This window comes from Aythya fuligula, chromosome 5 (assembly GCF_009819795.1).
Source record: "Aythya fuligula isolate bAytFul2 chromosome 5, bAytFul2.pri, whole genome shotgun sequence".
NCBI classification, from domain to species: domain Eukaryota; kingdom Metazoa; phylum Chordata; class Aves; order Anseriformes; family Anatidae; genus Aythya; species Aythya fuligula.
The window spans coordinates 11,878,077-11,903,797 of NC_045563.1; the positions used below are offsets into that span (position 1 = coordinate 11,878,077).

Below are 25,721 nucleotides of genomic sequence, written 5' to 3' on the forward strand. Positions count from 1 at the left end.
TCTTACGGCCCTTAAGACCTGAGTATCGCTGGTTTATACAGCACCTCCTAAAGGAACACTCAGCATGAACAAGCTATAAAACTGTACTACAGAGTTTGCCAACCCCTCAACTTAGTTTTGAACACTTTGGTTTTAGGATGAGAAGAGTATACTCCATTATTTAGGAGTAACTGGAACATCCGTCTTCACAGTTTTGTTTGTTTGTTTGTTTGTTTTTGTAGAAAAGAACATTTGTTTCAGATATGAAATGAAAGGATAATCATTGAGAGTCATCTATGGGCTCCTTTAATATACAGGAGCATGAGTTAACTCAAGGAGCACTCACAGAGCATTGCATTGAAACTTCATGTCAGGGAAATTTCCAAAGCAATGCTTGTAGATTATTTGGAAGTGAGAAAGCAGAAACCATTCCAACTAAAAATCATTGTCTTCTCTCCAGCAAATATTATGAATAGTTCTGGTGATACTGCATTCCTAGACACCATGAAGAGTAACAAGTGTCCATATTTGCATTTCTAAACATTTAAGGACACTTAACACTTCTCATTCTAGAAGAAGGGAGGTGCATGCAATGAAGCCGTTTCAATATCCACTTTGGAGCTACACCCATATTCACCAGTAAACTGGGCTTCGACCAGGACAGCTGTGACTATGTAAATAGAAAAGCTGGACAGGAAAGAGAAAAAAAATACAGAGCAGAAATATAAATGACAGGTGAAAATTTGCAAAGATGTTTATCTCCAATAGGAGTTGCTAGGAAGTGATGTGTTAGATTTAATTGCCTATAAGTTGGTTAAAATTCAATTCTGGATAGAGAGGACACATCTAAATACACTGATGTATGATGACAAAACAAATTTACTTGGCATATATACAATGATTAGTGGTAAAATTACTCTTAAAACAGCTGGTCATCTGGTTTTCCTGGGTTGTATGTAAAGTTTTTAAAAAAAGTCTAAAATTTCACCATTTTGCTCTTGAAAATGGATGACCTTCTCTTTTCATTTTCTGAAGGTGAGTGTATGTGAATGAGATAAGCTGGAATATCATCTTGCAATATGTCATCTACGGCATGGTGATTTCCCATATGCAGTCTGTTTCCCAGCAGTAAATGCAAACTGAATGGAAAGAAACTTCTCCTTGATGGAAAGTACCTTGCATTTACAGCAGGAGTATTCGATATGCTATAAGATCTCTGCTGTGTTTTACTCCTTACTCTCTGGAATACTGTAAGAGGGGAGAAAATATGAACAGTCTTGAAATTTAGAGACAATTATCCTTCCCAAGTTTTGCATGGTTCTCAGGATGGTGAGTAATGGGTTGCTTTTCTGCACAGCAGCACAGCTGTACAGCTACTGGATTTGCTTCAACAAAACATCAACTTCTCAGAGAAAATTGGCTTCAGGGAGATAACAGATGTACAAAAGAAAATTGGGAAAGGATAATTCTTAACATCTTTGTATTTTGTTTACTAGACACTTTTAAAGGGAGAAAAAGCCTAAATGTTATGGCAAGTTGCTATTTTTGCCCTTATAAACTAATTTTATAACCATTTGCTCATATTATTGCAGCACCACAGATAAGAGTGCTGTTGTTGCAGCTTTGCTAGATCACATACAACCTTTCTCTTCCAAGCACTTGTGTCTTTGGTACTATTTAAATGGCAACAAAAGCTGGCAAGCATCTATGGCTTCACTGCTTGTTCTTCTGAAGAATGAGAAAAACTCTGGTTAACTCTTCTCTTTGGTCTATTGTTTTTATTTGTTTGTTTGTTTTGTTTTGTTTTGTTTTGTTTTTCAATGACAATTGCAGACATTTTGCTAGAGAGAATTATGCTTCAGTCTCTCTCTGAATTTTATTTCTGTTTGATAACAAAACACTCCTTTTGTGTTTTGTGTTTGTTGCATTATGCTAGCATTCATGGACACTAATTCCCAAACATGGGCTTGTTATTCCTGCTTGGGGATGCAATCACAGAAATATAAAAGACAGAGGAGTTATGAGTTTTGACACAATTCCAGAAATGTTAGAAAAGGAGAGGTCATGATGCCCTTTCAAGTGAGGTGGTGAGTGGAAATGTTTGGGACCTACTGTTCCAGGAAACCTGTTGTCCTCATCAGATGAGCTGTTTGTGGGCACCATATAAACACATAACAAAAAGCTGACTCCTGTCCTGGAAAGCTTGTTGTCTAATTTGCAACTTCTTTTAGCAGCAACTGTCCACAATAAATCTCAAAAGGTTGCTTTCTGTCAACAATTCATCTGGGCTTTCACTGAGGCAAACGTGGAACACCAGCAACACTGAAGTCTGCCTCTGACCTAAACATACTATTGCATGCTTGCTGCAGAAATAGCTACAATAGCCCTACATACTGTCTCTGACAGTGTCGTTAAAGTCTATGCCTACAGAGGTATGTGAAGGTGGGGAAGGAGGCAGTTATACTTCCCAAGAATATTCTCCTGGTCAACAATTTGCAGGTAGGAGGTTTCCTAACCCAGGGGTAAAGATGTGGTATTGAGGTGACTTTGTCTCAGTGGATTTATCTTCCATAAACTTGTCTAGTTTTCCTCTGAACCCGTGTGAACTAATAGTATTGAGTATCTGGTATACAGTGTCCCACTGCATAATTATGTATTATGGGAAAATTTTCCCCTCTTGCTTTTTTTTGAGGCTGGCACCTGCTAGTTTCAAGAGTAAGTCCATTTTTTATGACAAGCTGTAGTCTTTTGGGATGACCTCAAGTAAAAGATACAATCAAACACCCACTATTTTATTACAAAAGTGTTGAAGTCAGGAAAAGTCACTAGTAATGGCAAAAAAAAAAAGAAAAAAGAAGACAGGAACAAAAAGCACTATTGTTCTGCCTAGAAGCCCCCATGTACATAGGGAGATAGTCTCTTTGCTGACAACTCTTAGAACACAAGACAGTCTGGGAGCAGTGAAATTTGCCTGTTTATAGGAAACTGATTTTTGCACATTATTATTTATATGGTTATAGGAAACAAATTTTTGACATCCAGTGGTTCAAGAATTATGTCAGACCATGTTTTTGCTCTTTTTTTTTTTTTTTTTTTTTTTTTTTAGATAGGGTATGTCTACAACATGTTTACAGGAGTGATTTTAATTAATTTACACAGAATTCTATGCTGCTGCTTACATGCTGTACAGTTTAGCTGTACAAATGACCTGCTTATAGCAAGCAGCAGTCTTTCTTCTCCTCTGAGGTTTGCCAGGTAAACACACACATTAACTTGCACAGTAGTCTTCATTTGCTTCATTTTTTGCTGTTGTTTGCCAGTTTGAATGAACAATCAAACAGAAACAGAACAAATGCTTAGACATTCATATATCTTGGAAATAAATCTTTACATAGTTTACAAACAAATAATTTCAAATGAATGCTTAAAATAACTATTAAATAAGTCTTCGTTTTCATGCTGGGCTGAGGTTTTCTTCCACATCTGTAGTAAATTGTCCCAAGGAACATTGACTCAAAGAACTGGATTGTCTTAGTAGTATGGTTAGGGTCAATGAATGAGTCATGAAAAAGGAGTACTGTAATTTTACAGTTGATCACAGGAAAAAAATGGTCTTATATGTTTCAGAAAATAAAATGCATAAAAATTACTTTCTTTAGCAGGATCTGTAGTTTCACTAAGTCTTCTGCCACCCTTTAAGCAGACTATCTTCTATGTCTGAAGGGATCCTATAAATGGACAGAAAGTTATGAAATAGAAAAATGGTAGAAGTATATGACACTCCAGAGAGTGTCAGCTGGACAATTTTTCAGGAAGTGATTGATGGTTAAAGTTTCTGTATTATGCATATTAACTCCAGTTGACTTTTGTAGCCTAGATTCAACTTTCATATTACCCAGTGTAGCTTAATGTGCAAATTGTCCCTTAGCTACATAAGGGATCATGCAGTACCAATTCCTGCCGCCTTTCCTCTCTGAGTTGCATAAATAATTGTTCTTTATGAATTTTTCCTTTGCTATTATTTTATTTATTTTTTAAGGGGTAGAGACTACTGCTGTCTTCCTGGGTGTTGTGGGAAGAGCTCAATTACTCTGATAGAAATCAAGAAAACCTACATTATAGAAGAATGCTTTCCATGGAATTATCTTACAAAGTATGTATGCATCTCATGTGAGTGCTTCTTCACCTCAAGGCAGATTGTGTATAAAAGAAAAATCCAGTGAAAGCACAATTTCAATAGCCTGATTATAGACTAAGATTTGCATGAAATAGGACATGTTAAAATAACTGAGAAGAGTAAACCAATATGAACCAACCTTCTTAAAAAGGGAGAAAAATATATAGTCATCTGGGATAATAGTTGTATAGGGAGAGAGAAATGAACCAAATTAAAAACTATATTAGTCTTGCAACTATTCCAAAGAATAGTGATGATTATAGAAAATAGCTAAACAGCTATGGGAGTTAGGTTCTGCTCTGGTATTTGTGTCCATCTGTGGTATTTCTGCACATGGCCGCATATAACTATGGCCAGTGAAGTCAGCTCTTTGGAAACATCTCTAGAAAAAGGCATTCCGGTGCTGTGTGTACTAATGCTGTTTCATGATTTCTGTCTTGCATTGTAAAAAGGCAGTGACCAAAGAAATAGAAGAATAGAATAAACCTGATTTTCAGTGTTAAGATAGACAGATAAAGAAGAAGTACCTGACCTACAATATATTTTGAAAAAACAAGCTATACTTATTCAAGAACTAAATATTGTATGCATCTCTGTTAATAGAAAGCAAATCAATCTTTATCTGTTGTGGCCATTGTTTTTGTTCTAAACTGCTCACTTTTCTTCAAGCATTTCTCTCTGTGTTGTTTTACCATCTGTTTATGAATATAAGTAAATATTGTTATTGTAAAGATACTCTCTAGTCTGGTCGGTAACGTGTGATCCAAATTAAATCCTAGCTCTCTAGGGAGCTGCTGATTTTTAGTGGTTCTGAGTATGTGAGACTGAGAGTGTGTATAAAAACCACAAACCACCAAGGTATTTTTTATTTTTTATTTTTGCTTTAGAGAACCTGCCCCTACATGAGGAGGGGGTGCTAGAAATCTGGGTGCATGAGGTAAGTGTATGGAAGTTCTGCTTACATATGGAGTGAATTAGGAAAGGCTGAGAGAAAAATACTACATTTTCCAGTGTCCATCATTATGAAAGTGGAGTAAGTGTTAAGCAGCTGCCAACTTCACATACAGAGCAGAATACTGACAGTAAGCTTGTCATCTTTAAGTTGCTTATTTTACCAATATGTTTCTCTTTGTTCTTGATGGGGGGAAAATTTTAGGCAATCTCAAATGTATTAAGTATTGAAGTTTGAATGGTTTAGATGGAAAATTTAGCCACGTTAATAGTGTATCATCTTTTTTCTATTAAGGAAAAAATAATGGCAAAGGTTACAGGACAAAATTTAAATATAACCAAGTTAAATAAGGACAGAGTGGCCCCATGATAGGAAAAGAATTAGCCCAAGACAGCTTGAGAGGAAACAAAGCCATGGCCGATCTATTTTCTGCATCTGTAAATAAATACAAAATGAACCACTCAAAATTGACCTGAGAGACACTCCTTGGTTTTGGAGGAGATAATTCACTGGAAATGTCAGCATAACAACAGGAATATGTCAGGTGTGAGTGAAAAAATAAATGAGTTCTTAAATTGGAATCACAAAAAAATAATTAAAATAGGATCAGCAGTATATGTAATGATGTCCTTTATGACTATAATCACTTACATGATATAATCCTGTCAGTAAAGGAAAACAGGGAAAGATTTTCTTACTTTTCTACATTATTTTACAATCAGAAATTAGACCAATTTTCCAGATGTCTCTGTTATGTATCCAGTTGGGCAAGCCAAAAGGGTATTCTGCTGTTTCATTGAATAGAGTTCTTTGTAATTTAAACACAAAACTTTTATTAAGCATTTGGCACAGCAGCTACCTGAACTGATGTAGACAAAGCAGATGAAAAATATCCAAAATTAATGTCATGTGTTTTGTGTTCAGAAATATTTTCTTCATTGAAGTATGAAGTGTTACTGTGAACTGAAATAAAATCTTAAGATAGCAATATCTAGGACTTAATTTCCAAAGTTTTAGAATGCAAAATGTGTGCAAAACATATTTTGTGAACAATCAGATAATTCCAATATAAATAATGAAACATATTTCAATGAAATTACTGGAGATCAAGTGAAGCTGTTCCCAAATGATTAAAATGCAATTGCACAATTTGAAGCAACACTGAGAGTGGAATCAGACTGTAAACCTTGTGAAAAGAGAAATATTCAGAAGTTTTAAACAAATAAACACAGTCTTGAATCAATGCAGTTTGGACTCTTATCCAAAGGTACCCCAAACTTTGGAGCTATATGATGATAGTATACCGTCCGGATAACTTCCCTGATTCAAACTGCTGTATAATTAATATCCATATTATGAACGTTATGTCCTCTCCTCTGGGCAGCGGAAACAATTTCAACTGTATACCCTGTGTACTGGCTAAAAAGAAATCATTTCATTTACTCTCTTAGCTCCAAAGTAAAACTCAAAGTGCTAAAATAAAAAAGTGTTTTCACTAAATATAAACCAGCCTTTCCACTAGCTCTTTTATGTTTTTGCTTTCTCAGTATTTCTCAGTATTTCTCTTGATTTGGCAGGTAAGCCTGTTTATACAGGCGCTGACCATGGTTACCTTCCATTGGTTTTACTTCTGCAGGAGCTAATCAGAACTTTGTAGAATCAGGCTTTTCACTTACCAGAGTTATTTTAACTAAAAGAGAAATGAAGAGAAAGAGAAGGAGAAAGAAAACATGAAGTTTTTTGTTTGCTTGTTTTGCTTTGTTTTTAAACAAATGTATTCTAAAGTATATTTGCATAATGACAGCATTCTTATTTAAGGCTTTTTAGGAAACAAACAAACAAAAAAAAAAAAAGAAAGAAAAAACAAACAAACAAAAAAGAAAAAAACAAGCTTGTATTAATCTGCAAAACTCCTGCTATAAAAACAGCACTCCAAGATCTGGTAGTTTAAACATGCTAATATAGAATAGCTGTAGTTTAGAAATGGAAACCTGTGAGATTCAGCCTCCTGTTGCTTCCTGAATCACTGCTCTGATCTACAAAATCTAGCATTTAAAGTTTCTAGTTTCAGCTTTATCTGAGGCACTTCAGTGTACAATTTATATGGGAAAAGTACATATCATCTAATAACACAAAAACTGACAGAACTGATTTTGTTAAAAAGTAAGCAAAAATTACTCTGGACTGAACTGGAATATGGAAAATATTAGCACAAGCACAGTTTGTTTTAGTACTACAATTATAACAAGTCTGCAGCCTTCATATACTCAAACTGACATCCATCTGGAATGACTTTTCCAGAAAGTATAGTATGGCACGGAAAAGACTAACATGTGTAGGTATCCTCACCAGTGGCATGCTGAACAATGAAACATGGTTTAGTTGTTTGGTAGTTTAAAAAAGAAAATGCTACAGACATGAGTCTGCTTCTCTTTGCTACATTCATCCAGGAGGTTGGACACTACATCACAATGTCTAGTTTAAATGTGTGTCTGGTGTCCATCATTAACGTGGTTCTATCTTACATCATGGTATAAAGCGATCTTGTGATTTGTAAATACTTTCCCCAGATTAAACGTAATCATGAAAGTTACCAAGAATATTTTAAATCATCATGATTATATAGATTCTAGTCTTTGTGTGTATACATGATATACATAATTAGAGCAATACACTACCTTCAAACCAATTGCAATCATGAAATTACTCTTGCCCATTAAACTGTACAAGGGGGATCTGATTACATCCTTTTTATTTTTAATATGAGTTCCTTGTAATTCCCAAATGCTTCAAACCAGCTGTAGCAGTAGGACTTTTAATTATACTGTTTACTGAGTGACATATAGCTTCTTAGTCTGAATTAGTCCTGGGCAAACAGATAAGAGTAAAGTGAACTAAAAAACTAAATGCAAAAAAGCTGTGGACAGAACAGAATGCCTTGATTTAAAACACTCTCCTAGCAGTTTTCCTGTATGTTGCTATGGTAAATATATATATATATTTATTACAGACTTTCTAAAGTGACAGATGTCCTTTCAAGTAGCTTTCCTGTGCTTTCACCTTTAATTTTGAAAAATAAGTTTTTGATTTCTAATTTATTTCTGTACACTGAAAAAGGCAATTCATTATCTTCCTGTAGTGATTGCAATCCATTCCGAATAAAAATACAGCTGGACAGAACCTTTTCTAGGGAAGGGTCTAGCCTGCATTTATTATAATTTGTCATTAAGCAGCTTCCTGTTGTTGAAAAAATAAACATGAAATTCTTGAACTAGCTGAGAAATTAATGAAAAGTGTATTTGATGAATTGTATTTTTATTTTCTTTTGAATTTAAATTTGGAAAATATGCACACCTTTAATTTTGAAATAAACTGTGCCATTAAAAATATGCCAGTTCCCTTAATTACACAGGAAATACTTGATGTACTTTTACTTATGGTAGAGAATGTTATTGGTTATTAGTATCTTACAGTGGGATGATCTGAACCTTATTTCCATCACAGTGTCAGTTCTGTGCCATAGATGTTTTTAGAAAGTGAACAATAGAAGTATACCAAAAGTGTCAAAGCAAGACTGTCTTAAATTTTGCTCTTTGCAAACGGCATTCTAACTGCACAGGCTAATTTGTTTGTTAACTGCATATTATCAATAGCTAAAAATTCAACAGACCCTAATCTTGGTGCTTCTCAGGTCAGTAGCACTTTACATAACCATACAGCTTTGAAACAAGGAGCAACTTGGGGCAAGAATCCAGGACAGTTGCAAAAGCATGGATTGTTTTGTCTTGAAGTAGTTGAGTAGTTGCTGAATATGATTTTTCATAATCATCTGTGTTTCTAAGTTCACATATCTGCTAACTTTCTCTTTCTTTCATACTCAGGATTAAATTAATTGTTCAAAGAGACCTCACAAATCTCTGGTGACCTCCTTAATAAACCCCTGAGTGTGAGAAGAAATTTGAAGATTTATTTTTAATATCAACATTTTGCAGGAAATAATCTTTATATAATTTAGTCCATGCTCCTATATAGCAGAAGTTACATAATTTAAACTAGTTACTCATGGACTGAGACAAATTACCTTTGACTAGAAGTTGTAGTTCAGAAAGGCATCTAGTCTTGATTTAAGAATGCAAAGAGGTGAAGAATCCATGCCAGGCTAGTTTGCTCTAGCAGTCATTGTCCTCTGTATCTCTACAGACACTGCCTGAACAATCACTTTCTGCTCATGCAAAGTATTCCAACACTTGCTCTATGATTCAAGATATCTGTGTAGAGTCAGTTGACAGACACTGTGGCACCATTACATGGAAAACCTCAGCTCCTTTGAATGGAAATATTGTGGATGAAATAGATCATTTACTTCAACAAAAACCCTCTTAAAGACACTTTGCTTCAAAAGAGGACTGAGAAGATGTATCAAACTCTCCCTGAATAAGGAATGCAAGCAGTTCCTTCTAGGGCAGTTCAGTACAAATATCTAGCCTAGATGCATTGCGTCTCTGCTGCTGCAGAAACCTGTCTGTCTGAACCACTTATAATATGTGTCACAAGTAGCTAATTTAGGTAGCTAACTCAAATCCTTGTGTTGGGATTGTTTGTAAAAATACTCACAGCAGTGGATCAAACACATTCCTCTGATAGAGATTGGTAAGTTTTTGTTGTTGTTGTTTTGTTGGTTTAGCATTGCAAGATAAATTTCATGAGCCTGATCTAGGGAAAGAAGGAAGGAAAATGCAGACTTTGCAATTGCAGTAGAGAAGGAACAGAAATGATTTAGTTTACTTACCAGTACTATTCTAGCCTCCTTAAAATTATAAATTAAAAGTTAGATTAAAAGTTAGCTTGTACAATTAAAAAGCCAAATTTATTATTCTTTGATTTTATTACTGTAATAAAAATGATACAGTTTTCTCAAAAACCAGGTGTTCAACCTGATGTTCATCATTTCAAAGGAATGAACAATGGCCAATCTCAGCACCAAAATTTGAACTTTATGTAATACTCATGACCAGACACCTGGCCATCAAAGTGTGAGAGGGGCACCTTTACAAACTCATAAATCTAGGCTACATGAATGCTTATATGCTGGGTCCCACTGAAAAACCCGATTCCTGCTTAGTGTCTATGTTCTCTATGTGTCCTCTTTCGCTTCCTTGGATGCTAGCGCCTGCTAGCTGGCTGAACTTATCCCCTCTCTTGGATCTGCCCTCAGAAATAAACATGCCCCGGCTCTTATTTCTGGCAGAACTCTAAGGAAACCTGGACACAGTATGCAGTGATCAGAAATCTGCTCAGATGGCAGAAAAACAAAAACAAGACAATTTGGGATAAAGAGTCCACGTAGAGCCCTGTTTTAACTGTTGTTCTTCAGTTCTTGATTTATTTTACTCCTGGTACACTTTGCTCTTGGTTCTGTCAAGAACTCAGGGGCAAGAAGGCCAACTCCTGAAGGCCCACTTAATTCAGCATCTGTGGTCTAACTGATCAGAGTTACGTAAGATGAACTTCAGCATAACATAACCAGTCCCAACTGAAAGGTACGTTGCTGCACAACATATGCAAAATACATGATCATAGGAAGGATTAACAAATTGCTTGGCTTCATTCTCCAATTCTATAATCTCTTCCATGTGGGAACATCTCCACACCCAGGCAGTACCCCAGTGGCCTCCATGAAGTTCTGTGCTCTCTTGCTGTGGCTCTGTGCATCAAGTGGCAGCATTAGGGATTGTCCTTGTCAGGACTTTTTTCTAAAACATTTGTTTCCACAGGCAATTTTGTGGGTCTTTAGTGAGATGGAGGGAGAAGTCTGAAGAAGAAGAGAATGAACTTGGGTTTGTGCCAGAACATGTGGTAGATAGTAGTAGTCTGATTTCTACAATGGAGGTGTTGCAGCCAATGAACTCAGTATTTTTCCTATTAATGAATTTTAAGGTTGGCAAGAAGCTGAGTAGACAAACACAACAAGCGTAGCTAGGAAGGCTGAGAAATACTCTGTTAATATTGTTGTATTTCTCCTCTCCATGTCCCAGTATGTATACAAAAAACACTCTGTTTCTTTTCAACTCTATGCAGATTAAACAAAGAGATGATAAACAACTATAAGTGACCAGTTTGGCAACACCAGAAATGCTATATCCGGAGATAATTTTATTCTTAAACTGAGTTATGTGTGGCACACTGCAAATTAATGATTTAGGCCATGAAAGAAAAAATAAGATAAAAAAGTATTTCGTGTTGTCATTCAGCCACATGTGTTTCAGAACACATTGTGTTTTAGAATCACTGGATGCAATTTTTCTTATTGACACCTGCTGGGAAGACAGAAAGTGGCAGGGGAAAAAAAAAAAAGTAGTTTAAAAAAATGTAATTCTCTCGATATTTTCCAGAGTGGCATGTAACTAATCTCAATTAATTAAGTAATTAATTAATTTTTGCAAGGTACCGATTTCAAATAAAAAAAAAAAATCAACATCCATGTTGATTTTACTCAGGGACAAGAAACTCCCTTCACCTCCCGTGCCCTCCCCTCCCTTGCTCTCCCCTCCCCTCACCTCCCCTCCCCCTTTTTTTCAAGCTCTTCAACTTTGCAAAGTCTGCTGAATGAAGGCAGTACTTGTTTGTAGTAGTCTTTTTCAAGTTCATGAAGGCTTCCATTAGAACTACTGAAGAAAGATAAAATGTTTTGCACATTTACCATTGTGTATTGTTATAGTTCTAATTTCAGCCCCAATATATTTGCTTTGCATTTGTGCTTTGAGTTGGTTTCACTGATGAAGACATAATAAATTATACATAAAAGAGTGATTTGCTAAGATGATGTTCATTAGGCAGTTCTTCTAACTTGTGAGGCATCAGAAACCATACGCTTTGTGCGTTGGTTTACAGCTGTAAAACAGACATTAAATTACCAAATGAAGGCTTGGTGCCAGTTTCCAGTGAAGCCAGTGGCAGAACTCCATTTATTTTAGTGGTTCAGTGTGAATCATGTAATAATCACAACTATCCAGAAATTAAGAGATTCTGTCTTCAAGCCAAAACCTCAGGTTTGCAATGCAGAAAATAGAGATTACAAAACAAAACAAAGCAAAAACAAAAACCAAACCAAAACAAAAAAAACTTTAAATTTTCTTTTTCTTTTTTTCTTTTTTATTTTTTTTTTAATGACAATATCAAAAGATGTCATCTGTTTTTCAGTCATTTTTGTCCATTCTGTATCATTGTATTACAAACCAAAGTTTAACAACCCTGACCTGTCATGTCATAAGGAAAAAGGAGGCTGTAATGTCCAATGTTTCTGGTGGTCCCACTGATCTATAAGGTAGCATGGCTATGCAAATGCCTTATATCCACTTACTGGGTTGGACGGAGAGGGTGCTCGTGAAGTTTCGATAGATAATGCCCTCCTTCTGATTCTGTTTAGAAGGTAGTGCTGAGCTCAGGTATCAAGAATAGACCATTTTTATTTTATCACAAAAAAACCTGCCTGAGCTGGAAAGGAAGAATTTGGAGAAAAGTGCCCACGCTTTGCTAAAATTCTAATATTACTTTTGAACAAATTGGTGCTGTAAGTCCTGTATGCAAGAACAAAATTTTTAATATGCCTTCAAATTAATGATGGAAGATTTCCAAACTGTTGAAGAGATTTCAGAATGTACATACCCATCCCTGTGAAAGAAAGATGGTTGAGTGGGGCCCCATCATACTTTTCTTGTTTGTTTCCTGAAAGAGGGAGCAAATAAGAGAAAAATGTGGAAGTACTTATCCACCTTTTAAAAGATTTCTGCCCCTTTTATATTGGCTGAAGAAAAAGAAACTAGACTGGTGGCTTATAGACTGAAAGCATTCACTGTCTAAGTAAGCATGAGCCTCTGAGCAGGGAGTCCATAGTGGACTTAAAGCAAAAACCTATCCCTAATCCTGGAACCATCATGAAGCAGAGAATGTTAGTCATTTACAGCTGCCTGGCATTGTTGATGGGGTACAAATTGAAATCTCTGGTCTGCCAGGCTTGTCAACACCTTTGAAATCTGCTGCCCAGTCTGGATCCCCAAAGGACTGTGAGAGAGTGAAAGAGCCAAACCAACAGCCAAAGACAGAATCCACCTACTTGTCCCGTTTTCTTCCTTTGTCTGTTTCTTTTCCACTTTTATAATTGCCTTTCTTTTTGCTTGTTCTTATCCCAACACTAATGTTGTAATATTGGTAAGTGGTTTAATTAGAAGATTTATTAACTTGTGTTTTCAATCTTTTACTGAGAAAAAGTACCAAAAACCTAACATCAAAATAAAAGCTATTACACAATCCGCTAGTTGGGTGCAGTCCGTCCCCTTTGAATTCTATGACTAAATTCCCGTTGGCTTTCATGGGAGCCTATTAAGGAACAAGCTCTTGTTATTTTGTAATATGCATGCCACATGGGGTCTCAATTTAGTCACTTAACTAAAGGCACCTAAACAAGTGGCCTTTTTTTAGTGATGTGAATAACTCAAGTGGCTAAATGGGAATACATGTGCCTAATTTTAGTACATCCACAGTTGAGTATGGTAACCACAGTCTGGTTTCAAAACTTCATTTATACAGGTTGGCATTTATCAGTAACTGAGGATGGCTTGATGCACAATCTGTGTGTGTATCAAAAACACTTCTATTGAAAAATAAACTTCCCATAAATCTAAAATAAAAGCAAATATAAGGGAGAGAAGTAAATACGAAACATAAATCTGGGATTAGCTTGACAATAGTAATTATGATAGTAATTAATTGCCTCTTTTCAGTGTATTTCTAATATTGCAGATTATTAATGCTGTAAAAGTATAAAGTAATTTAAGCTGTCATCAAAACTTGGATAGTGTTTTCCTGGAGCAGCAAACTGCAGAGAATTTGGTAAATATCCAAGAACTGGTAAATTTAGAGCACAAAATGTTTAATGCACTTGGTTATTAAACACCAAACTATAAACAAGTGCTTCAATATTTGGAAAATCATGACCTCCAATATAATATCATTTACAAAAATAGTTTCCAAGTCACAGTAATATAAACTAAGAATTTACAAAACCATTGTTTGCTTTTTTCATAAGGTGAATACTGAAATTTGTCTTGTCAATTTAAGGATTAGTCAGATTTTATTTTTTTTTTTATTTTTTTTTGTTACACCATTGCAAAGAATTGCTTCAAGTTCCACCAGTGAAGTTTTTATTTTGAAATATATTCAGAAGGTATGGGTTATGTAAGACTAGATGTATAAGATTACTTGTGATTCTATGATTCAGTGATCTTAAGGCCTTTAATAATATCAACATATACATTCGCACAGAGGGTATACATACACCTTGCCATTGAGAACAAATATTTTATTCTTTCAGCAACCTTAACTCTAACTTAGGAGTTGTGTATACCTTCTACAAGTTCATCTCAGTTCTTCAGAAACCTCTCCTCCAGTGCTTTGACCTTTTTCTTTTAATTAGTTAATTGGTTAATTAATTAATTTATTTAAATCAGAAATCACATGCACTAGGTCAGATTGTGCTTTTCTACTTTGACAACAATGAAGATTTCATGCACCAAATTTTGCAAGTTCTTTAGAGGATGTACCTACGCTCTGAAAACCTTTCTTACACTCTTCCTCGTTTTTAAGGCCATTTAACCCAGATTCCATGTGCCCAGTAAATCTGTCAGGAGAAGAATCCATCTTTTATGGTTTTATTGCAGCAGATCTCTGGGGTTCACAGAGGTTAGCTGTGTCACTTGTAGTAGCAAATCCTCTGCAACTAACATGGTCTTTATCCATAGGGCCAAGTGGTTGGAAGCAGTCTGTTGACTATCTGTAGTGGGTTTACGTGGCAAGGTTTTGGTAGCAGGGAGCCATAGGGGTGGTTTCTGTGAGAAAGATCTAGAAGCTGCCCCATGTTTGGGAAGGGCCCCATTGTTTTCCAGATCCGAGCCAATAAGCGATGTTGTTTTGCGCCTCTGTGAGAGCATATTTAAGACAGGGAAAAAACGCTGCGCCACACAGCAGCCGGGAGAGTCAAGGGAGTGGGAGAACAGCCTTGCACCAAGGTCAGTGTAGAGGAGGGGGAGAGGTGCTCCAGGCGCCGGAGCAGAAGTCCCCTGCGGCCTGTGGTGAGGACCATGGTGAAGCAGGATGTCCCCCTGCAGCCCATGGAGTACCACGGTGGAGGCAGGGTTCCACGCTGCAGCCCGTGGAGGAGACCACGGTGGAGCAGGTGGCCCTGCACCGACGGAGGCTGCCGCCTGTGGAAGACCCCTGCCGGAGCAGATTCCGGGCTGGACCTGTAGCCCGTGGAGAGGAGCCCACGCAGGAGCAGGTGATCTGGCAGGAGCTGCTGCCCGTAGGGGAGCCAGGTTGGAGCAGTTTTCTCCTGAGGGATGGACCCCGTGGTACGGACCCATATCTGGAGCAGTTCTGGAAGAGCTGCTGCCTGTGGGAAGCCCACGCCGGATCAGTTCATCAAGGACTGCACCCCGTGGGTGGGACCCCACAGCACAGGGGACGAGAGTGACCGAGAAGGAGCGGCAGAGAAGAAGTGCTGTAGACTGACCATAACCCCCATTCCCCGTTCCCCTGCGCCGCTCGGGGGGAGGAGGTGGAAGAGGGTGGATGGGGGGGAAGGTGCTTTTGTTTTTTTTCTCCTTTGTTTTCTCACTTCTCTCGCTTGTTAGTTGTAGGCAATAAATCTTACTATCTCCTTATGCCGAGTCTGTTTTGCCCGTTACAATAATTATTGCGTGATTTTCTCGTCCTTATCTCAATCCTTGAGCCCTTTTCACATATTTTCTCCCCATTCCTCTTTGAGGAGGGGGAGTGAGAGAGCGGCTGTGGTGGAGCTCGGCTGCCCACTCGAGCGGAACCACGACACTATCTAATCCATGACTATTCATCTGGGAATCTCTTGGATGTCATGATCACTGGGACATGACACTAACCCAGGGACTTCATCTCTAACACTGTGAACGTCCCCAACCCTTCTGGCAACTATTTCCAGCACCAGCTGTATGAAGTTGAAGTGTTAGGAGCTCATTTCCTTCATTAGCCTAGAGCTCAAACACAAGATTTCAGTACCAGCAGAAGTTTCTTTATTTCTCTTCTTTGAATAAAAAGCTCATTTTATGAGAGTCAATAAATGCAAATTACCATGGGTGGGCAGAAAGTTTGTTGGAAGCTTGAGAGAGAGCTCATTCTTCAATGCTTTTCTCAGCTGTTTCAGGATCATAGAATAGCTTGGGTTGGAAGGGACTTTGAAGATCACCTAATTCCACCCACCCTGTCATGGGAAGGGACACCTTCCATTAGATCAAGCCCCATCCAGTCTGGCCTTAAACACCTCCAGGAATAGTTATCTTTTGATAGACTTCAGAGAGAGAGTTAGAGCACAAGAAAAGAAGTCCTCAGTCTTTAGTGATGTCTGCCTAGTATTCATTCCTAGAATTGTGTGGACAGTTTCAGAATGAATACTTCTACTTCTTCGAGACATAAGTGTTGGCTTGTACTCTTTCTATGGCTGTTTCTTTTCTCATTTTCCAGGGTCAAGGCAAACCCTGGATGTTACTGAAAAGGCTAGTTTACTTTTTTAGATTGGATTGATTGAGTTATTATTATTATTATTTTAATCTGTTGAGCTAAGGTTAGATGGTTAGGAAGAGTCTACTTACAAAATGTGCAGCATCCTCCATTTCCTGTGGATGCATTATTTCTGGATCCTGGTCCTCAATATTCTAAAATTTTTAATCAAACTGTTTCCATTTTTTTTTAATGGAATTTTCTCCTCTGTAAGACTTGGAACTTGTGTTAAGAACCCTTCTCACATCCTTCCCATGAACCTGTAGCAACATGCTCACTGATATATTTGCCATATGTAAAAATGTTTATTGTTAGTTTGCTTTCTCCTGGAGGATAGGAGGGTCTTCTCCTGTGTGTTGTATCCATTCCTTATGGGATGTTTCTTTTGAGACCCATCCTTATTACTGGCTTGGAATTCTATCTCAGAAATTTGAATTTTGTCTGCTTTTCATACGTGTTTTATACACACTGAATGCCTGTAAGGTTCTACCTTATTTCTGATTTCTGACAAGATCACAAATTCCTGGTGATCTCTGGTGATTTCAGCCACCAGCTGAAGGATGTGGGGATATTGTCATCTCTGCATGCAGACCATTCATGTAGATAAGAGCTGGCATGGAGAATTTTGATACAACAGTCAAGGCTGCATCTGTGATTGGAGAACATGCCACTTCAGCTAAGTGCATGGTAATACTGAGAAATTTCATTTTTCCTATCATCTGCTGAGATTTACCTGGAGCTCTCTGTTGTGTCCTCTGTGTGAATGTTGTGTCAATAGGTATTTGGGGGATCACTGTTAAATAGAAGAACAACTTATTTAAAATTTAGAAAGCTTTTTTTCAGAATGTGAATATATATTCACATTCACCTTTTCTCCTGACAGTGGACATCAAGAAAGACAGAATCAGTTTGTCCTCTACAGAAAGGAACAAGAGAGAAACTATTTTAGAAGGAAAGCTTACATGGTCAAAAAACAGGTATTTCTCTTGCCTACTTCCATGGCATGAATGTATTTATGCATTAAATATATGATTATGTAAAAAATAAAATTTCCAGTAAGGAATCTCTCTTTCCAAAATCTGCACATGAAAAGCATGACTAGAACTGAGTATTAGCACATTGAATGGTCTATCATATTGTTCTTGGGAAAGCTTTAGCTGGGGATACTAAACCCAACTTTTTGCTTTGAAAATCTACCACATGAATAAATATCACCAGTCATCACTGTTTGTCATTAACAAGTAACCAATTGCAACTACTGTGATTTAGGGGAGTGTTTGTTTTTTTTTTTTTTTTTTTTGTTATTGTTGTTTTTTTTTTTTTTTCCTCTGAACATGTCTTTCATGCTAACATTTGCTTAATTAGTGGCAATAAGGCAGCTATGCTTACCACTGGGCTGAGAAAAATCTGGCACCTGCTCTATCTTCAATATACATATTCCATAAAGATCCTTATCTACTCAAGTGGTGACCAGGAGATCAGGATTTGACTCGTAGTGTGAGGAGGTTATTGTGGCCTGCTCATGTTAATTGTTCTGTTGCTGCCTTCTTCTACTGCCCTTGGGAGGCTTGCTTCACTTTACCCCAGTTGTGTGGTTGGCTCCCTTTTTGCAGTATGGATTAGAAAGATTGTGGGCTTAAGTTTAGGACTTGGAATGTCTCAGCTAAATTTAAAGTTACTGAGGACCTCTAAGGATCTGTCCCCCAATAAGAATAGGAAAAGGAAGACATTGAATATGTTGGAGGGCTGAGTTACACAAAAGGTTACTAAACATTATTACTTATGCCTGATGACTTCCAACTGCCCTGCCACCCACCTTCTTGCCGAGCCAGAAGCAAATTTGAAAAAGAAACCGCTGTGCATCACTTCCCTAGCAGAACATGTTGCAGACAAAAGGAATCGAAACCACAAGTAGAGAATTGGATTTCCCCGTCTTTCTCCAAAATAAATATTTGTTTGTGAGAAAAGCAGCCGGAAGAATGAGACGTACCCCTGACACTAAAGGCTTGTATGTTTGTGCCTGCTGCAATAGAGGTATGCTAGTCCACTGAGTGCTACCTAAGGTCAAGCTGAGCTCTATCACCCCAACTTTTTAACTGATGTCTTCATGCATTTGCATAAAGCAGAGAGAGAAGAAAGGTCCAGGGAGCCCAGCAAGGATCAGTAAGAAGTGAAATGCAAAATGAGCAGAGGGGCTACTCCTTGGAGTTGTGCCCTGTGCTGCTCCTTCCAGACAGCAGCATCATTTCTCTCAAAACCATTGTGGAGAAGGGGACAACATATCACACACCTCTGGCTGGCATCATGTGCTCTTTGAGTGCTGGAATGAATTCCAAAGGGATAACTTCAGCATAAAGATATCCATACCTAAAACTCAGGTGCCCAGTCTCACAGCCAGTGTCTGGGTGGGGAGATAAGCACCTCCAGGAGGTGGTTTGCATAAAGGGCAGGGAAAGAATGGAAACTCTCATTGCTTCCTGGAGAGCAGGAACTGTCCATGTTGACTTTCTGGATGCTGGGCACTTTCAAAGATTCAGAGTGAGCAAACATGGCAGGCAGGTGAGCACCCTCATAGTGAGGCTATGGTTGTGGCAGATATGCTTGCTATTTGAAAATCAGGTGTACCATCACTTGATTTTCGCTCTTTCTTCCATAATGTGTGTTAACCATATTCACTCTTCATGCAGAGGGACAACAAAGAACAAGATAATCTGTGCTAGGCCATCAGGCATAGGATTTCTACTAAAGAGTCAACTTTTATAAGCTGTTACTGCATGAAATTATCTGGAGCACCACAATTATGGCCTTTCGCAAGCTTAGGGAAATGTTGTGGTGTCTCATATGGCATCATTTGGTAACACTTAACCAGCAGAGATTTTTAAGATCAGTGTGCACTCTAAATTCATAGCTTTTAGCTTCACTTTTTAAAACTTTTTTTCCACTGTTCCTGTCCTCATCTTCAGCTGTTACCTGGCACAAACTTGTGCAGAACAATCTCCCTTGTTATCAGAAAGCCAGAAAAATCCTTTCAGATTAGGAGACAGAAGGTGATTTAGACGGAGAGGCTCTTGCCTGTGCCTTCACAAAAGCCATATTTTTATTATGCCCTTATATAACCTGTCCCCTGTTTCAAATACAGCTTGAAAAAAAAACAAAACAAAAAAACCCAACACCCTCCTTCATACAAGAACATGACCAGCTGAGTAAATAGAAAAAAACTGTTGAACTTGTGGATAGTACTCACTGAGGCCCTAATTATTTTGATACATGTGCCTGCATAGCAATACATTTTGGATAGGAATAGTGAGATTGAGATACATAAAAACAGTTGGTAAAAGCTGGAAGTTAACCTGAAAACATATTCCTAGTAACACAGCTAAAGGGGAGGCAGACAAGCTCAAAGGTAAATTCAGGTCAGTTTATGCCTTCAGAAACAGAGGACTTCTAAAACAAGGTCATAAGCAGAGACGGTACAAGTCACAGAAACACCAAATTTGCCACAGCGTCATGAGAGGGGAACAGTGGGGAAAAAAATGACAAAAAGAAACCAGCAGTAAAATGAATATATTCATGCAGTGTCAGTCTCTCCAGACAAGAAATAGTGCCAACCAGAACCGCATCAGCGTGTGGCTGTTTCTTGCACTGACACTAAAAACATCTGTTGAGGTACAGTGTTTATACCATCTGCCAAATAAGCATTTTTTAATTTTAAAACATATGCTGGAAATAGGAAAATTTGGACAACAACAAAAAGAAAAAAAAGAGGGGTGGGTGGCCAATAAGTTAAGAGTGAGAAATGGGGAAGGCTGGATTGGAGAGAATGTTTTCCACACAGTGCAACATAGCTAATTTGGGTCATCTCAGGTCACCAGGGGAAGGGAAAGTCATGGAGGAAATCACAAATAGCTCTGAGAAGATAAAAGAAACCAAAGGATGCTGTCCATATCAGAGATTCTTTCATTTAACACTGGGTTTTGCAAAGTTAATCATAAAACTCGTGATTCAGCAAGAGTTTGGGGATACAGCTAATTTAAGACATGGGAACTGCTGCTGATTCTGATGGAAATACTCCTATTGTTGCAGGCAGGCATAGCTTGCTTTTTTACAGGAAAGCATATAGTTAAACGCCTAGGTGAGCCAGGGGTTAATACTTGTTCTGCAAATTCAAACAATTTTTTGGTACATACAAGAACATTATTGGGTGAAATTACCTAAGTGACTGTGATTCTGTGATTCTATGAATATCGTAAAAATGTATAAATGAAAGATTTGGGCTTACATTACTGATTCTTTGATGTCAAGAGAGTCTCTCTTTCAAATTAGCATCTCTTTGCTACCATATCAGGTCTACAATATGTGTAGTATTTGGTTCATAAGGAGTTTCTAAAAAGAGTAACAGACATCAAACCTACTGTAATGTAATATGTCTATTCAATTCCATATTAATTGTGTTTTTAGAACAACAACAACAACAAAAAGTGCCTACAGTAAAATCCAGGCCCCTGGAAATCAAAGAAAAAACTTGCACTCCCTTCATCAGAGTGGGGATTTTACCTCTATAATACTTGACTTCCAAGTACAAATGATTTATGCCTTGTAAATCACTTGCTGGGATATGGTCAATTGCAGATATTTTATCAAAGTCTGCATCACATTAAATGTGTTGTATATCCTTCAAGATTCACTTCAGTTTATTTCTGTTTTGTTTATTACAGATTGTGTTTTTGAAAATCACAGTAGAAATAAGCAAAAGGATGGATTATACTTGCTATAGCTTACAGGAGTTTTTGGTACTTCTGTTGTGTCCAATGGAGCAACTTTACACATTGGATTCTGGCAAACTACCCCATCTGGAGACAAGTTATTCTTGGTATATATAAACATGTTAAACAATATGAAACCTAAATTCTGGAATGAGGTGATGTTTCCCAAAGGCAGCAATCAGAACTTCATAATTTTCTGCCTCCTGTGATGTTTAATGAAATTGACGGATTTTTGTAGATTAGGTAAATATGTAGCTGAGGTTTATTGGACATTTAAGTTCTTGTAAAAGAAACAAACAAACAAACAAACAAACAAAACACCCCACAACACAATGCACCAACCAACCAACCAACAAAAAACAAACACAGAGACTGTACGTGCCCACATAACAGTTTTTCCAAATGTTTTTGTTTCGTTCTGGATCCTAAGAAAACATTCAAAAAGTAAAAGCCAATCATCAAAATTTACGATGATCATCAAAAAGCACAATGATTGTCAAAAAGCAAAAGCCAATCTAAATCTTTGATACAGGTCCTTTTGTCTGCAATACACCACAGCTGGAAGAGATGGAATTAACACTTGCATCAGGGAGAAGTCTTATTGGATCTTTTAAAATGCTGGCAAAAAAAAAAAAAAAATGCCATTAATTCTACATTACTGGCAGACAACAAAATTTTAAATGATCACCAATATATATATATATATATATATATATATCTTGTCTGAATTTTCAAATCAGATAATTTCTGCTAAAGTTCAAGATACTTCAAAATGCAGCTTTTTCATTAATACCCATTGGAGATTCTCCATTGATCTGCAAGACAGGCAATGTAGATTGTGTAGAAACAAATCTTATGATATCTTTCTCCCAGTGAATGTCAAGCTTCATATGACACCTAAGTTTTGGATGAATTTTTGGTGATTTTAAACAAGATCTCACTTTCAGGACTGTGAAATAACATTTTCAGATTGATTCCACTTTAACTTGATTTTTTTTTTCAAAAAAACCCTGACAAACCTTCCTTCCCTGCTCAACAGATGTTGTCTCTTTCAGTGAGAATCTACACACTATTCATAGCAATAAGGAAACGAGCTGTAAGAGAAATTCTGGTGAGTAATAATCCATTTGTTCACCTGCATGTTCAGAACAACTTCACTCACAATGAATAAAAAAAGATATTTATTAACTTGATAGTGTGATTAGGAACTTCACCCACTGTTACTTCTCTGGATTTAGTTGACTGTAATCCATGACTGATTTAGGTCTTTTATCCTTTAAAGAAATATTAAAAAGCTGGTAGCATTTAGTGTTTTTAAAATCTTTAGACAACATGAAGAAAAACAGTTTAAGTTTTCACAAAACTGTTGAGTTTTGCAAAACATTTTTCCCCTTAATTTGAACCATCACTTTCTCAAAGAAAACTAAATTAAAAAAACAACAAACATGTTTTTGCAATTAAACAGAATACTGAACTATGCAAACAATAAAGATCCTTGTTTGAAATTAATTCTTGTTCTGCTTCTGGGATTACCAGGGGAATAAAATTATAGCAAAACAAAACAAAAAAACCTGCTACAGCCTAGAATTTGTATTTTACCAGAAGCAAAAGAAAATTTAGGCTCAATAGTTTTGAGTTCTATTCTGTCTCCAAAAAACATGATTATAGAGTTTGTTCTAAATTTGACAAAATGAAATATCTCATCACTCCTGTCATCAGAAGCCAAAGTGGTACCTCAGACTTTTTTTCTTTATGGCTCAATACTTTACATTTTCATTCTCTGTACCTGAGGGACATTTAGAGGTGGTTATCAGGAATGTGACAACAATAATGACAGACCATTTGGGTCAATGTTCATTGGTTGAAATTCAGAGGAAAAGATCAAAAAACCTAGGACAGACAGCCTGCTTGGAGGTGGGAAGGTCTCATAGAAGGTGATGAATGCTTTTAGGATGATTGTCTGCACCTTTTAGATTTATTTGAACATTAAAACAAAACAAAACAAAACAGAAAAACGAATTTTAGCAACATCTACCTGAAGACCCTTAAAAGAAACTGTTTCTAAAGAGTTTGAGGAAACACTACTTGTCCATTTGAACACTGAAACACTCATATTGGCTTTAGAAATTTAAGTTTCTGAGAATATCACAGTAGTAAGTGTATCACTTTTGGGGTCTCAGTCTTCTGAGTATTCCTGCCTGCCTGTGCCTGCTGGCTTTAGCTACCCATCAGTCCCTTGCTCAGTTGAATTCTTACCATCTGTTTTGTGTTGAGCCACTTGAATAAACTATTGCTCCCCTTATTCTTTGTGTACAGAGCTGTCTTTTGGAACACAATGTTTAGTCAAGCTCCTTGGCCCACAAAATTTCTTCTGCTTATCCTGTTCTCCTGCCCCAAGTGCCCCAGTTGTTCTTGGGTTCTCAAGAGTCCAAAGTCAACATTGTAGAGGCACGGGCATGCTGAGTTTGTGGTTGAGGGCACATCCAAATATTGCTACATCCCAGATTTGGTTCAAATACTTAGCGTAGCCCATTTATTCTAATTAAATAAATGACATTTCTGCATAGGAGAGAAGAATGGGCAGAGAAAAGGAGCAAGGATCAACTGCTGAAGTCTTCCCTGTGTTCAAAAAAAAAAAAAACAGCATTCCTGTAACATTACACTGACTCTATCACCAGGAACTCAGAGGCCCAGTTTCAAGTTTTTGCACAGTTCTCCAGGAGTCCCAAGCCACAGAGCTATGCCCGTGGCTTAACTTTGCCAGCATTAAGCAGATTTTCCGGGGAAATTTTTTCAAGTGCTTCCTTTATTTATTTATTTATTTTTAAAACTTGTTTTCTTCAAGTTGGACAGTTCTGTGGCTCCCTGAGGGCCACAGACTAACACGTGGAATAGTTATCAATGAATTGTTTTCATCCTAAGAGCTAATGGCCATATTAAAATTTCTTCAGTGTCTTCATTCTCTATATGGGACTTTTAAAAATATCACTTTATTTGCTCTCTAACTTATTAGCTAAATATGTTGTTGAGCATTAAAACACAGTTAATGGAGATATACAATACACATAAAAATGCTTTAAGAATTTGACCTAAAACATGAGAATTATGAATTTACGCATTTCCTATGATGATTTCTTATGAAAAAAACACACTGTTTTTCAAAACTTTAATTGACCTTTTAACTTTTCTAATAGTTTGTTCCAGCTTCCATTTCTTCAGGCTTGGATTCAGTGGTATAAAGCCTCAGCAAGCAAGTACATCTATTCTGTATCCTTTTAAGATATACTACTTTGCTGTATCATTCACTACATAATGAAATAAATGCAGGGAAACTTCACAGAGTGCATACTGCCAATTTATCCTAGAATGTCTCGGCTTGTACTGGCGCATGGCCTGACCACCACAGCACCACGGTGTGCTCCCAACTCCCGCACTGCTCTAGTGCTGACTTGCTGTGTGGCCATATGAAAATAAACCAACTGTCCCTCAGCCTGGTGTTCTGTCCTTGTAAGGATGGCAGTGCTCATCTCCAGAACTGGAAGAAGGAGACCTTCTCCAATTGAATCCAATCACAGCAAGCTACCAAAGCTTTGATCTCTCAGCTGGGTATGGGACAGGGTGCTGCCAGCCCAACTGTGGTGTCCATGCGAGTAGGGTCCAAGGCAGGATGGGCACCACAAGATTTACTCTGTGGGCAAATTCCAGCTGAAGCCAGGACTGGGTTTCCTGACTTCATCAAGCTGTTCCTGAGTGCTTCATAAGCTAAACTGGCACCAGTAAAATCACTTTTCATAGCACTGCAAATGTATAACAAGGTCTAAAAATGCAACAGAGAAGCTCACTCTGTGATTACTGTTAATTATTTACCCAGCACAAAGAAGTAGTTTCCACAGATGCCAGTATTCAATGCTACCTTGAAATAGATAAGTATATCCAAATTAATTGTATGTGTCACAACATTAAAAATACTAGGATCCCATACTTAATACAAGCTCTTTTATTGACTTTGCAAAATGTAAGCATTCCTTTGTCTCATGTTGTATACAACTTGGACATACATTTAGTAATACATCATTTTTCTTATACATCTAAGAGAGAACAAATAGAGAATAGAAATAATAACATCAATTTGACTGAGAATATTTCAACAGGAACATCATTTTTGAAGACAATTATGAGTCTTAGATGATTTGTGGCTGGATTTTCTCAAAAAAATTTTTTAAAGTTAACAAGAATTTTGCCCGTATACTTAAAATTGAAGGCA

At 37.2% G+C, this 25,721-nt stretch overlaps 1 long non-coding RNA gene across 1 annotated transcript; it reads left to right on the forward strand.

Annotated features, from left to right (window-relative positions):
- Positions 1-4,025: 4,025 nt before the first annotated feature.
- On the forward strand, positions 4,026-24,850 carry LOC116490220. Its single transcript, XR_004253349.1, has 5 exons — positions 4,026-4,132; positions 5,044-5,093; positions 17,578-17,671; positions 22,513-22,568; positions 24,652-24,850. It is a non-coding gene; the product is annotated as an uncharacterized LOC116490220 (long non-coding RNA).
- Positions 24,851-25,721: the final 871 nt, after the last annotated feature.